This window comes from Pristiophorus japonicus, chromosome 3, assembly GCF_044704955.1.
Source record: "Pristiophorus japonicus isolate sPriJap1 chromosome 3, sPriJap1.hap1, whole genome shotgun sequence".
NCBI classification, from domain to species: domain Eukaryota; kingdom Metazoa; phylum Chordata; class Chondrichthyes; family Pristiophoridae; genus Pristiophorus; species Pristiophorus japonicus.
Window position 1 is genome coordinate 187,767,391 of NC_091979.1, and position 12,623 is coordinate 187,780,013.

Below are 12,623 nucleotides of genomic sequence, written 5' to 3' on the forward strand. Positions count from 1 at the left end.
CCCCCCCCTCCCCCCGACCGCACCCCCCTTCCTCCCCTCGCCCCCTCCCCACTCCCTCCCCCCCCCCCACCCTTCTCCCTCCCCCCCCCCACCTCCCTTCCTCCCTCCCCCCCACCTCCCTTCCCCCTCCCCCCCCACCTCCCTTCTCCCTCCCCCCCACCTCCCTTCTCCCTCCCCCCCCACCTCCCTTCTCCCTCCCCCCCACCTCCCTTCTCCCTTCTCCCTCCCCCCCACCTCCCTTCTCCCTTCTCCCTCCCCCCCACCTCCCTTCTCCCTCCCCCCCACCTCCCTTCTCCCTCCCCCCCACCTCCCTTCTCCCTTCTCCCTCCCCCCCACCTCCCTTCTCCCTTCTCCCTCCCCCCCACCTCCCTTCTCCCTTCTCCCTCCCCCCCATCTCCCTTCTCCCTCCCCCCCCACCTCCCTTCTCCCTCCCCCCCACCTCCCTTCTCCCTCCCCCCACCTCCCTTCTCCCTCCCCCCCACCTCCCTTCTCCCTCCCCCCCACCTCCCTCTTCCCCCTCCCACCTCCCTCTTCCCCCCTCCCACCTCCCTCTTCCCCCTCCCACCTCCCTCTTCCCCCTCCCACCCCCCTTCTCCCCCTCCCACCCCCTTTCTCCCCCTCCCCACCCCCTTTCTCCCCGTCCCCACCCCCCTTCTCCCCCTCCCCACCCCTCTTCTCCCCCTCCCCCTCCCCACCCCCTTCTCCCCCTCCCCACCCCCCTTCTCCCCCTCCCCCTTCCCACCCCCCTTCTCCCCCTCCCTCTCCCCACCCCCCTTCTCCCCCTCCCCTCGCTGTCAGAAACACAGACACTGACAGACAGAGAGTGAGAGACACACACACGGACAGACAGACAGATAGAGACACTGGGGGGACCGTCCCAGCACGCTGTTGGAGGACTCCCGGTGCTGCAGTCAGTAAGTAGAAAATGTTTTATTTATTGATTTTTTTTTTTTAATTATTTTTTATTAATTTTTTTTGATTGATTTATTGGTTGATTTATTGATGTATTTATCATTTATTATTGATGATGGCTCTTTATTTGTAAAACTGAAGTCTTTAATGTTTGTAAACTTCCCTTTAAACCCCCCCCCCCCCCATGCCCTACGCCTAATTTGTAACCTACGCCTGATTTTCTAAAGTGTAGACAAGGTTTTTTCAAATGTACAAAAATCTTCACTTACTCCATTCTAAGTTAGTTTGGAGTAAGTTTTCACTGCCTAAACTTTGAAAACAGGCGTAAGTGGCCGGACACGCCCCCTTTTGAAAAAAAAATTCTGTTCCAAAGTGAAACTGTCCTAACTGACGAGAACTGGAGCAAACTAAATGACGAGAATTCAAATTTCTAAGATACTCCGTTCTACACCAGTTGCTCCAAAAAAAGTGGAGCAACTCAGGCTGAAACTTGGCCCCAATAGTGGGGAACTCTAAATGGTTAGCATAGATTACATAGAATTTACAGCACAATGTGATAGATTCACAGAGCACACAGCACACAAGCTTTTAAGATGGAGCAGCTTTCCGGAACACTCTGGAAGCTGCTTCATGTCAGATGATCTGACTTGTTTATTAAACACTCCGGTGCAGTAACACAATACGTCCACAGTGTGGAGCTACAGACATTTCACTTCTCCCTCCTTAATGAAGAAGTTATTATAACAACAATCATCATACATAACTTGCACGGTTATACATAACAAAGGATATGGACTTCTTTTGCCATATTTACAAATTTAACTTAACCACTTGTTTTCTGTTTCGAAGAGGATACCTTCGCTCTCGAACAGAACCTTCCAAACATGGGGTTGAATTTAAACTCATTCGAGGCTGACCCTGAGGAAAGTTTTCCTCCAAGGGATGCCCTTGATTTCCATTTGAACACTCACGAACTTCAGACTATTTGTTTGCCTGACTCGGACTCGGACTTAAATTCTGATTTTCTCTTGGATTTGTTTCCAGTACATTAGATGTAGGATATGCTACTGGTGTATCAAAACTATCTGATGAGTCAGAAATAATTGAATCATTCCCACCTCCAATTCCTTCCATATCTATAGGTAAAACATGATCAATGTGAACAAACCTAACCTGTCCATCATCAAACATCTTGACCAAATATGTGCGAGGGCCACATATCTTTTCCACTCTTCCTAGTAACCACTTTACCCATTTATGGTGATGGTTCTTCACTCTCACCTTCTGGTTTAATTTCACACTTCTCTTTTTTACTCTACCTGTATCATGATTTTCTTTCTGTCTTAATTGTGTCTCTTCTACAGACTGTGCCAAATTTGGTTTTAACAACGAGAATCTGGTTTGTGGCTGTCGTTTGAGAAACAACTCTGCTGGTGTTCTACCAGTAGTTGTGTGAGGAGTATTACAATACGTAATTAAAAAATTAGCCAATTTGTGATCCAGTGACAACTGTCGTTTCTTTGGATTTGGAGCCAACATTTGTTTGATGAGGGCACATTTTACAATTTGTACAGTGCGTTCTGTTGCACCATTTGAAGCAGGGTGGTACGGTGGAACCTTGGTATGTTTCACACCATTTTTGCTCGTGAACTGTGCAAATTTTTTTGAACGAAATTGTGGTCCATTATCAGAAACAATTTCTTCTGGGAGGCCAAATGAAGAAAATAATTCGCAAAATGTCTAATATTTTACTTGTTATTTTCCACATTGGAAACACCGCGACCCACTTCGAATGTCTATCAATCACAATGAACAGTTGTTGTCCTTCTAGCTCAGCAAAATCGATATGCAGCCTTTGCCACACCCTGGGAGGCCATTTCCATGGCTGTAATGGTACTGATGATGGTTGCTTGCTTACCGATTGACATATCGTACACTGACTCACAATGTACTCTATCTATATCAAGACCTGACCACCATAAGTAACTATGTGCAAAACTCTTGGTCAAGCACATTCCCAGGTGCTGACCATGGAGGTCTGCTAATAATTTGGACCTGAATTTATTTGGTACAACCACTCTTGCACCCCACATGATACAATCTTTATCGACTGATAATTAATTCCTACGAATGAAGAATGGATGAATATCTTTGTCTGTTACCTGGTTTTGCCATCCATTTGCAATATAATCATACACCTTTGACATCACTGGGTCACGTTTGGTTGCTCTACCAATCTCTCCAGCTGTGACTGGCAGTTCATCAATGTATGAAAAATAGAACACTTCTTCCCTATCGGGTGTAACTTGTGATGGGGAAGGCAATGTAGACATAGCATCAGCTTTACTGTGATCAGCTGATCGTCTATATTCAATATCATATGTATATGCTGACAAAATCAAAGCCCATCTCTGCATTCGGGCTGCAGCTAATGTTGGAACTGGGGACTTTGGATGGAGGATTGCTGTCAGGGGCTTATTGTCCGTGACAATGGTTAACTTACGACCATACAAGTATTTGTGGAACTTCTTGAACCCAAAAATTAATGACAAAGCTTCCCTTTCGATTTGCGCACAATTATTCTCACTGGCACTGAGAGTGCGTGAAGCAAAAGCAATTGGTCTCTCCTCCCCACCACGTAATACATGAGAGATCACTGCTCCAACTCCATACGGAGAGGCATCACATGCCAGCTTGATCTCCTGAGATACGTCATAGTGAACTAATATGGTACTCTCTACCAAGTTGCTTTTACACTCCTTGAATGCTGTATCGTATTCTTTTGACCATTTCCAATGGACCTGTTTTTTCAAAAGTTCATTCGCTGGATGTAATACTGTAATCAAATTTGGTAGGAACTTCCATAATAGTTCAAAAGATCCAAAAATGATCGAAGTTCAGTGACATTCTTGGGAGTGGGTGCATTTCTGATTGCATCCAGCTTTCCCATGGTTGGATGTAAACCATCTTTGTCTACTCTGTACTGTTAGTACTTCACTGAGTTTTGAAATAACTCACACTTACAAGCAGACACTCATACTCTGTGCTTCTCAAGCCATTTGAGAACTTCATTCAATATGTTATTATGAATTTACCTATTTGGTGCTGAAATCAGTATGTCATCTAAATAACATACTACCCCTTCAATACCTTGCAAAATCTGGTTCATCACTCCTTGGAATATGGCAGGGGGGGAAGACACGCTAAACAGTAGTCTATTAAATTGGTATAGGCCTACATAAGTGTTTATAGTCAAGCATGACTTGGACTCCTCATCTAGTTCAAGCTGTAAGTAGGCATTCGTAAGATCCAACTTTGAGAAGATATGACCACCGTTCAGTGTTGAGAACAAATCCTCTACATTTGGCAATGTATTGGGGACATTACCCTCTAGAATCTGGTTTACAGTTACTTTATAGTCACCACACAATCTTACCTTACGATCGGACTTAGGTACAACAACAATGGGTGTAGCCCAATTACATCGATCTATCTTACAAATAATGTTCTCAGTCTCTAGTCTTTTTAGTTCTTGCTCAACTTTCTCCTTGAGTGCATATGGTACAGAAGGTGGCTTGCAGTAAACCGATCTAGCGTCTTCTGTACCCTGACACTTGCTTTGAAGCCTTCGATCGGACTGCCCGTTTTGCAGAACACCTTCGGATAACTCTTGATAACATCATCCGTTGATGCAAATCTTGTTTCAACACAGAAAATCTCACTCCAATTCAGCTTCAGTGATCCCGACCAATTTCTTCCTAGTAAGGCAGGCTTGTCTCCTTTCACTACTATTAGAGGCAAGTTCTGAAATTGATCCTTGTATCCGGCGATACGACCTACCACAAGAATGTTCTCTCCCGTGTAGACTCGCATCTCTATCTTGGATTTCTCCAATGGGAAATGACGCAATTTGTCGAGGTATAGCAACTCCGGTACTCGACTCATGGATGCACCCGTGTCGATTTCCATTTGGTATCTTGAATCCTGCAACATCTATGTGGAATTTGATACTTTTCGAATCACTGTCCCTTAACCTTGTGCTCCTGATGACGTTTAACTCTTAACATCTCCTCGTCCTGTTGTTGTTCTTCCATGCTATGTAGTCCCTGGGGATTTCTACTCATAGCTTTGAAAGCTGGTTTGCCCTTCAGTCGGCATGCCTTCGCAAGATGCCCAGTTTTTCTGCAGAAGAAACACTCTGCCTTCACATATGGGCAACTTTGAGCAATGTGTTGTCCCAGGCATTGATAGCAGGACTTTAATGCTCTGTTACAATTTCCAGTTTCTGAGACTTTGGGCCCCCACCGTCTTTTACTTTGAACCTGCAGGAGATTCACCTCAGTTGTCTGACGACTGGAAATAGTATGAAGTTCTCGGGAATATTGGTTGGCCATACTCATCGACCTAGATATCTGACAAGCTAAATCAAAAGTCAAGTCAAGTCTCTGTGGAAGCTGCTTCTTGTCAGGTGACCGGACTTGTTTATTAAACACTCTGGTGCAGTAACACAATACATCCAGTGTGGAGCTACAGAAATTACACACACAAACAGGCCATTCGGTCTATCCCAGCATTTATGCTCCAGCCTCCTCCACCTTCTAATCCTATCAGCATATCCTTGTACACCTTTCTCCTCATGTACTTATCTAGCTTTCCTTAAATGCATGCGAATTCCACATTCTCATCACTCTTTCGGGGTGATGAAATTTCTGTTGAAGTTTCTCCTGTTAAAAGGGCATACCTGATCCTTCGCTTTATGAATAGAGGCATAGAGTAGATAAAAGCAAGGAAGTTTTGCAAAACCTTTTAAATCACTGGTTCAGCTTCAGCTGGAGTATTGTATTCAATTCTGGGCTTCACACTTTAGGAAGGATGACACGGCTTTATGGAGGGTGCAGACGAGATTTACTAGAATGGTACCAGGGATGAAAGACTCCGTGAAAAGACTAGAGAAACTGGGCTGTTCTCCTCAGAGTAGAGAAGGTTAAGAGGAGATTTGATAGAGGAAATCAAAGGGTTTTGATAGAGTAAATAAGGAGTAACTGTTTCCAGCAGCAGAAGGGTCGGTAACCAGGGGGCATGGATTTAAGGTAATTGGTAAAAAAAAACAGAGTGGAGATGAGGAGAATATTTTTTATACAGCGAGTTGTTACGATCTGAAATTCACGGCCTGAAAGGGTGGTGCAGCAGACACAATAATAACTTTCAAAAGGGAATTGGATAAATACTTGAAGGTGAAAGATTTGCAGGGCTATGGAGACAGAGCGGGGTAGTGGGACTACGGATAGCTCTTTTAAAGAGCCAGCACAGGCATGATGTGCTGTATCATTCTGTGGTTCCCTATTGGATTTATTGATGACTATCTTATATCTATGACCCCTAGTTTTGCCCCCCCCACCCCCACAATTGGAAACATCTTCTCTACATCTACACTATCAAAGCCCTTCATAATTTTAAAGACCTCTATTAGGCCACCCCACAGCCTTCTATTTCGTAGAGAAAAGAGCCCCAGCTTGTTCAGCCATTCCTGATAAGTGTAGCATCGCAGATCTGGTATCATTGTAAATCTTTTTTGCATCTTCTCCAGAGTCTCTATATTCTTTCTATAATGTGGAGACCAAAACTGTGCACTGTACTCCCAAGTGTGGTCTAACCAAGGTTCGAAACAAGTTCAACATAACTTTTCCGCTTTTCAATTCTATCCCTCTAGAAATGAATCCCGGTGCCTTGTTTGCTTTATTTGTGGCCTTATTAACCTGCGTCGCTAGTTTTAGCGATTTGTGTATCTGTACTCCGACATCTCTCTACTCCTCTGCCCCATTTAGACTCTTATTTCCTAGCAGTTACGTGGCCTCCTTATTCTTCATACCAAAATGTAACACCTCACATTCATCTATATTGAACTACAATTGCCAATAACATGCCCTTTCAGCAGGTTTATTACTGTCTTCTAGTATTTTGTCGCAGTTTTGATGCATCTAAGGGGAAGCTAGATAAACACATGAGGGAGAAAAGAATAGAAGGTTGGGAGGAGGCTCGTGTGGAGCATTGACCTGTTGGGCCAAATGGCCTGTTCCTGTGCTATAAATTCTAGTGAGAGGAAAAACACAACAGGTTCAGTTGTGATGCCCTACACAATCAACTGGTCTGCCGATACTCATTGTTTAGGTGAAGAATGGGCCAGATGGATTAATTTAACGCGGTTCAACAGTAATTAATTTGTGTAAAGTGTTCTGAAATGTCTCAATGTGAAGATACTATAAAAACACACTTAATACTAACTATTGTATTATCGAGTACCACAGGAACAGGCCTCCGCATGAGTCAGCACCTTCAGGAGAGGAGCTATGAAAATTGGAGGGAGAAAATCATATTCGAGATATTCCCTCATTATCAGTCATATTTTTAGAAAATAAAATGTTGTGATTGTTTTTTACTACTCACAGTGGCAGTGTAATCCCTCGCTGGGTGACCCATGAATGCACGGCCTGAAAGTGGGGGTGTAAAAAGAAATGTAGTAGTGGTAGGGGTCAATATAGTTACGGGGATAGATACTGTTCTCTGCAGCCGAGAGCGTGAGTCCTGAAGGCTGTGTTGCCTGCTCGGTGCCAGGGTTAAGGACATCGCCTCTGGGCTGGAGAGAAACTTGGAGTAGGAGGGCAAAGATCCAGTTGTCGTGATCCACGTAGGTACCAATGGCATGGGTAGTATAAGAACATAAGAATTAGGAACAGGAGTAGACCATCTAGCCCCTCGAGCCTGCTCCGCCATTCAACAAGATCATGGCTGATCTGGCCGTGGACTCAGCTCCACTTACCCGCCAGCTCCCCGTAACCCTTAATTCCCTTATTGGTTAAAAATCTATCTATCTGTGATTTGAATACATTCAATGAGCTAGCCTCAACTGCTTCCTTGGGCAGAGAATTCCACAGATTCACAACCCTCTGGGAGAAGAAATTCCTTCTCAACTCGGTTTTAAATTGGCTCCTCCGTATTTTGAGGCTGTGCCCCCTAGTTCTAGTCTCCCCTACCAGTGGAAACAACCTCTCTGCCTCTATCTTGTCTATCCCTTTCATTATTTTAAATGTTTCTATAAGATCACCCCTCATCCTTCTGAACTCCAACGAGTAAAGACCCAGTCTACTCAATCTATCATCATAAGGTAACCCCCTCATCTCCGGAATCAGCCTAGTGAATCGTCTCTGTACCCCCTCCAAGGCTAGTATATCCTTCCTTAAGTAAGGTGACCAAAACTGCACGCAGTACTCCAGATGCGGCCTCACCAATACCCTGTACAGTTGCAGCAGGATCTCCCTGTTTTTGTACTCCATCCCTCTCGCAATGAAGGCCAACATTCCATTCGCCTTCCTGATTACCTGCTGCACCTGCAAACTAACTTTTTGGGATTCATGCACAAGGACCCCCAGGTCCCTCTGCACTGCAGCATGTTGTAATTTCTCCCCATTCAAATAATATTCCCTTTTACTGTTTTTTTCCAAGGTGGATGACCTTCCATCTTCCGACATTGTATTCCATCTGCCAAACCTTAGCCCATTCGCTTAACCTATCTAAATCCCTTTGCAGCGTCTCGGTGTCCGCTACACAACCCGCTTTCCCACTAATCTTTGTGTCATCTGCAAATTTTGTTACACTGCACTCTGTCCCCTCTTCCAGGTCATCTATGTATATTGTAAACAGTTGTGGTCCCAGCACCGATCCCTGTGGCACACCACTAACCACCGATTTCCAACCCGAAAAGGACCCATTTATCCCGACTCTCTGCTTTCTGTTAGCCAGCCAATTCTTGATCCATGCTAATACATTTCCTCTGACTCCGCGTACCTTTATCTTCTGCAGTAACCTTTTGTGTGGCACCTTATCGAATGCCTTTTGGAAATCTAAATACACCACATCCATCGGTACACCTCTATCCACCATGCTCGTTATTTCCTCAAAGAATTCCAGTAAATTAGTTAAACATGATTTCCCCTTCATGAATCATGTTGCGTCTGCTTGATTGCACTCTTCCTTTTTAGATGTCCTGCTATTTCTTCTTTAATGATAGCTTCAAGCATTTTCCCCACTACAGATGTTAAACTAACCGGCCTATAGTTAACCTGACTTTTGTCTGCCCCTTTTTTAAACAGAGACGTTACATTAGCTGCTTTCCAATCCGCTGGTACCTCCCCAGAGTCCAGAGAATTTTGGTAGATTATAACGAATGCATCTGCTATAACTTCCGCCATCTCTTTTAATACCCTGGGATGCATTTCATCAGGACTCGGGGACTTGTCTACCTTGAGTCCCATTAGCCTGTCCAGCACTACCCCCCCTAGTGATAGTGATTGTCTCAAGGTCCTGCCTTCCCACATTCCCGTGACCAGCAATTTTTGGCATGGTTTTTGTGTCTTCCACTGTGAAGACGGAAGCAAAATAATTGTTTAAGGTCTCAGCCATTTCCACATTTCCCATTATTAAATCCCCCTTCTCATCTTTTAAGGGATCAACATTTACTTTAGTCACTCTCTTCCGTTTTATATACCGGTAAAAGCTTTTACTATCTGTTTTTATGTTTTGCGCAAGTTTACTTTCGTAATCTATCTTTCCTTTCTTTATTGCTTTCTTAGTCATTCTTTGCTGTCGTTTAAAATTTTCCCAATCTTCTAGTTTCCCACTAACCTTGGCCACCTTATATGCATTGATTTTTAATTTGGTACTCTCCTTTATTTCCTTGGTTATCCACGGCTGGTTATCCCTTCTCTTACCGCCCTTTTTCACTGGAATATATTTTGGTTGAGCATTATGAAAGAGCTCCTTAAAAGTCCTCCACTGTTCCGCAATTGTGCCACCGTTTAGTCTGTGTTCCCAGTCTACTTTAGCCAACTCTGCCCTCATCCCACTGTAGTCCCCTTTGTTTAAGCATAGTATGCTCGTTTGAGACACTACTTCCTCACCCTCAATCTGTATTACAAATTCAACCATACTGTGATCACTCATTCCGAGAGGATCTTTTACTCGGAGATCGTTTATTATTCCTGTCTCATTACAAAGGACCAGATCTAAGATAGCTTGCTCCCTTGTAGGTTCTGTAACATACTGTTCTAAGAAACAATCCCGTATACATTCTATGAATTCCTCCTCCAGGCTACCCCGTGCGATTTGATTTGACCAATCGATATGTAGGTTAAAATCCCCATGATTACTGCCATTCCTATAAAGAAAGAGGTTCTGTTGAGGGAGTATGAGCAGCTAGGGACTAAATTAAAAAGCAGAACCACAAAGATAATAATCTCTGGATTACTACTTGAGTTATGAGCAAATTGGCATAGGGTAAATAAGGTCAGAGACATGAATATGTGGCTCAAAGATTGGTATGGGAGAAATGGGTTTCGATTCATGGGGCACTGGCACCAGTACTGGTGAAAGAGGAAGCTGTTCTGTTAGAACGGGCTTCATTTGAAAAAGCCTTGGACCAGTGTCTTGGCGAATCAAATAACACAGACTGCAGGTAGGGATTTTAACTAAATAGTGGGCGGGGGAGGATTCAGATGAGGGGAAATTTAAAAAGTCAAGAGAAAGAAGGCGGCAATAGTGCAGGATAGCAAAAGGGTTAATGATAACCAGAGTGTGACAGGAAGGAAGAGAGTGTATAAACACAAGAGTGCACTAGAAAGTAGAGTCAGAGTAGGGACAAATGGTAAAAAAACAAAATTAAAAGCTCTTTATCTGAACGCACGCAGCATTCCTAACAAGATAGATGAGTTGACGGCATAAATAGAAATAAATGGGTATGATCTGATGGCCATTACAGAGACGTGGTTGCAAGGTGACCAAGGCTGGGAACTGTATATTCAGGGGTATTTGACAATTCAGAAGGATAGACAGAAAGGAAAAGGAGGTGGGGTAGCTCTGTTAGTAAAGAATGAGATCAGTGCAGTAATGAGAAATGATATTGACTCAGAAGATCAAGATGGAGAATCATTTTATGTGGAGATAAAAAATAACGGGGGAAAGAAGTCACTGGTGGGAGTAGTCTATAGGCCCCCTAACTGCAGCTACATAGAGTAAAAATCAAGAAATAATGGAGGCTTGTAAGAAAGTTACTGCAATAATCATGGGCGATTTTAATCTTCATACAGATTGGACAAATCAAATTGGTAGTCTTGAGGACGAGTTCATAGTGTATTCAGGATGGTTTCTTCGACCAATATGTCGTGGAACTAACCAAGGAGCAGGCTATTTTAGATCTGGTAATGTGTAATCAGATAGGATTAATTAATGATCTCATATTAAAGGATCCTCCAGGGAAAAGTGATCATAGCCTTTAGAATTTCAAATTCAGTTTGAGAGTGAGAAACTTAGGTCTCAAGCTCGTGCCCTGAACTTAAATAAAGGCATTACAAAGGTATGAAGAGAGAGTTGGTTAAAGTGGACTGGGAAAATAGATTAAAGGGTAAAACGGTAGATAAGCAGTGGCAGACATTTAAGACGATATTTCATAACTCTCAGCAAAGATATATTCCAGTGAGAATGAAAGACTCAAAGAGAAGGATGAACCATCCGTGGCTAACTAAGCAAGTTAAAGATGTGATCAAATTGAAAGCAAAGATTAGTGGTCGGCCAGAGGATTGGGAAATCTTTAGAAGCCACCAAGGGTGACTAAAAAAATAATAAAAAATAGTTTATGAGAGTAAACAAGCTAGAAATATAAAAACAGACACTAAGAGCTTCTACAGGTATATAAAAAGGAAGAGAGTAGCTAAAGTAAATGTTGGTCCCTTGGAGGATGAGACTGGGGAATTAATACTGGGCAACAGGGAAATGGCAGAGACTTTGAACTAATATTTTGTATCGGTCTTCACTGTAGAAGACACTAAAAGCTTCCCAATAACAATAGATAATAGGGAAAGGGGAACTTAAAACAATCGCTATCACTAGAGAAAAAATACTTTGCGAACTAATGGGACTAAAGGTGGACAAGTTCCCTGGACCTGATGGCTTGCATCCTAGGGTCTTAAAAGAAGTGTCTGCAGAGATAGTGGATGCATTGGTTGTAATCGACCAAAATTCCCTGGATTCTGGTGAGGTTCCAGCAGATTGGAAAACTGCAAATGTAACACCCCTATTCAAGAAAGGAGGGAGAGAGAAAGCAGGAAACTATTGACCAGTTAGCCGAACATCTGTCATTGGGAAAATGCTGAAGTAGTGGCCGTATATTTAGAAATTCATAATACAGTCAAGCAGAATCAGCATGGTTTTATGAAAGGGAAATCATGTTTGACAAATTTGTTAGAGTTCTTTGAGGATGTGACGAGCAGGGTGGATAAAGGGGAACCAGCAGATGTAGTGTATTTGGATTTCCAGAAGGCATTCAATAAGATGCCACATAAATGGTTTCTGCACAAGATAAGAGCTCACGGGGTTGGGGATAATATATTAGCATGGATAGAGGATTGGCTAACTAATAGAAAACAGAGATAAATGGGTCATTTTAAGGTTGACAAACTGCAACTAGTGGGGTACCACAGGGATCAGTGCTGGGCCTCAATACAATCTATATTAATGAATTGGATGAAGGGACTGAGTGTAATGTAACCAAATTTGCTGCTGATAGAAAGATAGGTGGGAAAAATAAGAACATAAGAATTAGGAACAGGAGTAGGCCATCTAGCCCCTCGGGCCTGCTCCGCCATTCAACAAGATCATGGCTG

General features: G+C 43.3%; 1 protein-coding gene across 3 annotated transcripts in view; it reads left to right on the forward strand.

Annotated features, from left to right (window-relative positions):
- The window catches only part of agap1 (ArfGAP with GTPase domain, ankyrin repeat and PH domain 1), a 1,020,940-nt gene that overhangs the window by 846,669 nt on the left and 161,648 nt on the right, over nucleotides 1-12,623 (forward strand). The window lies entirely within an intron of this gene.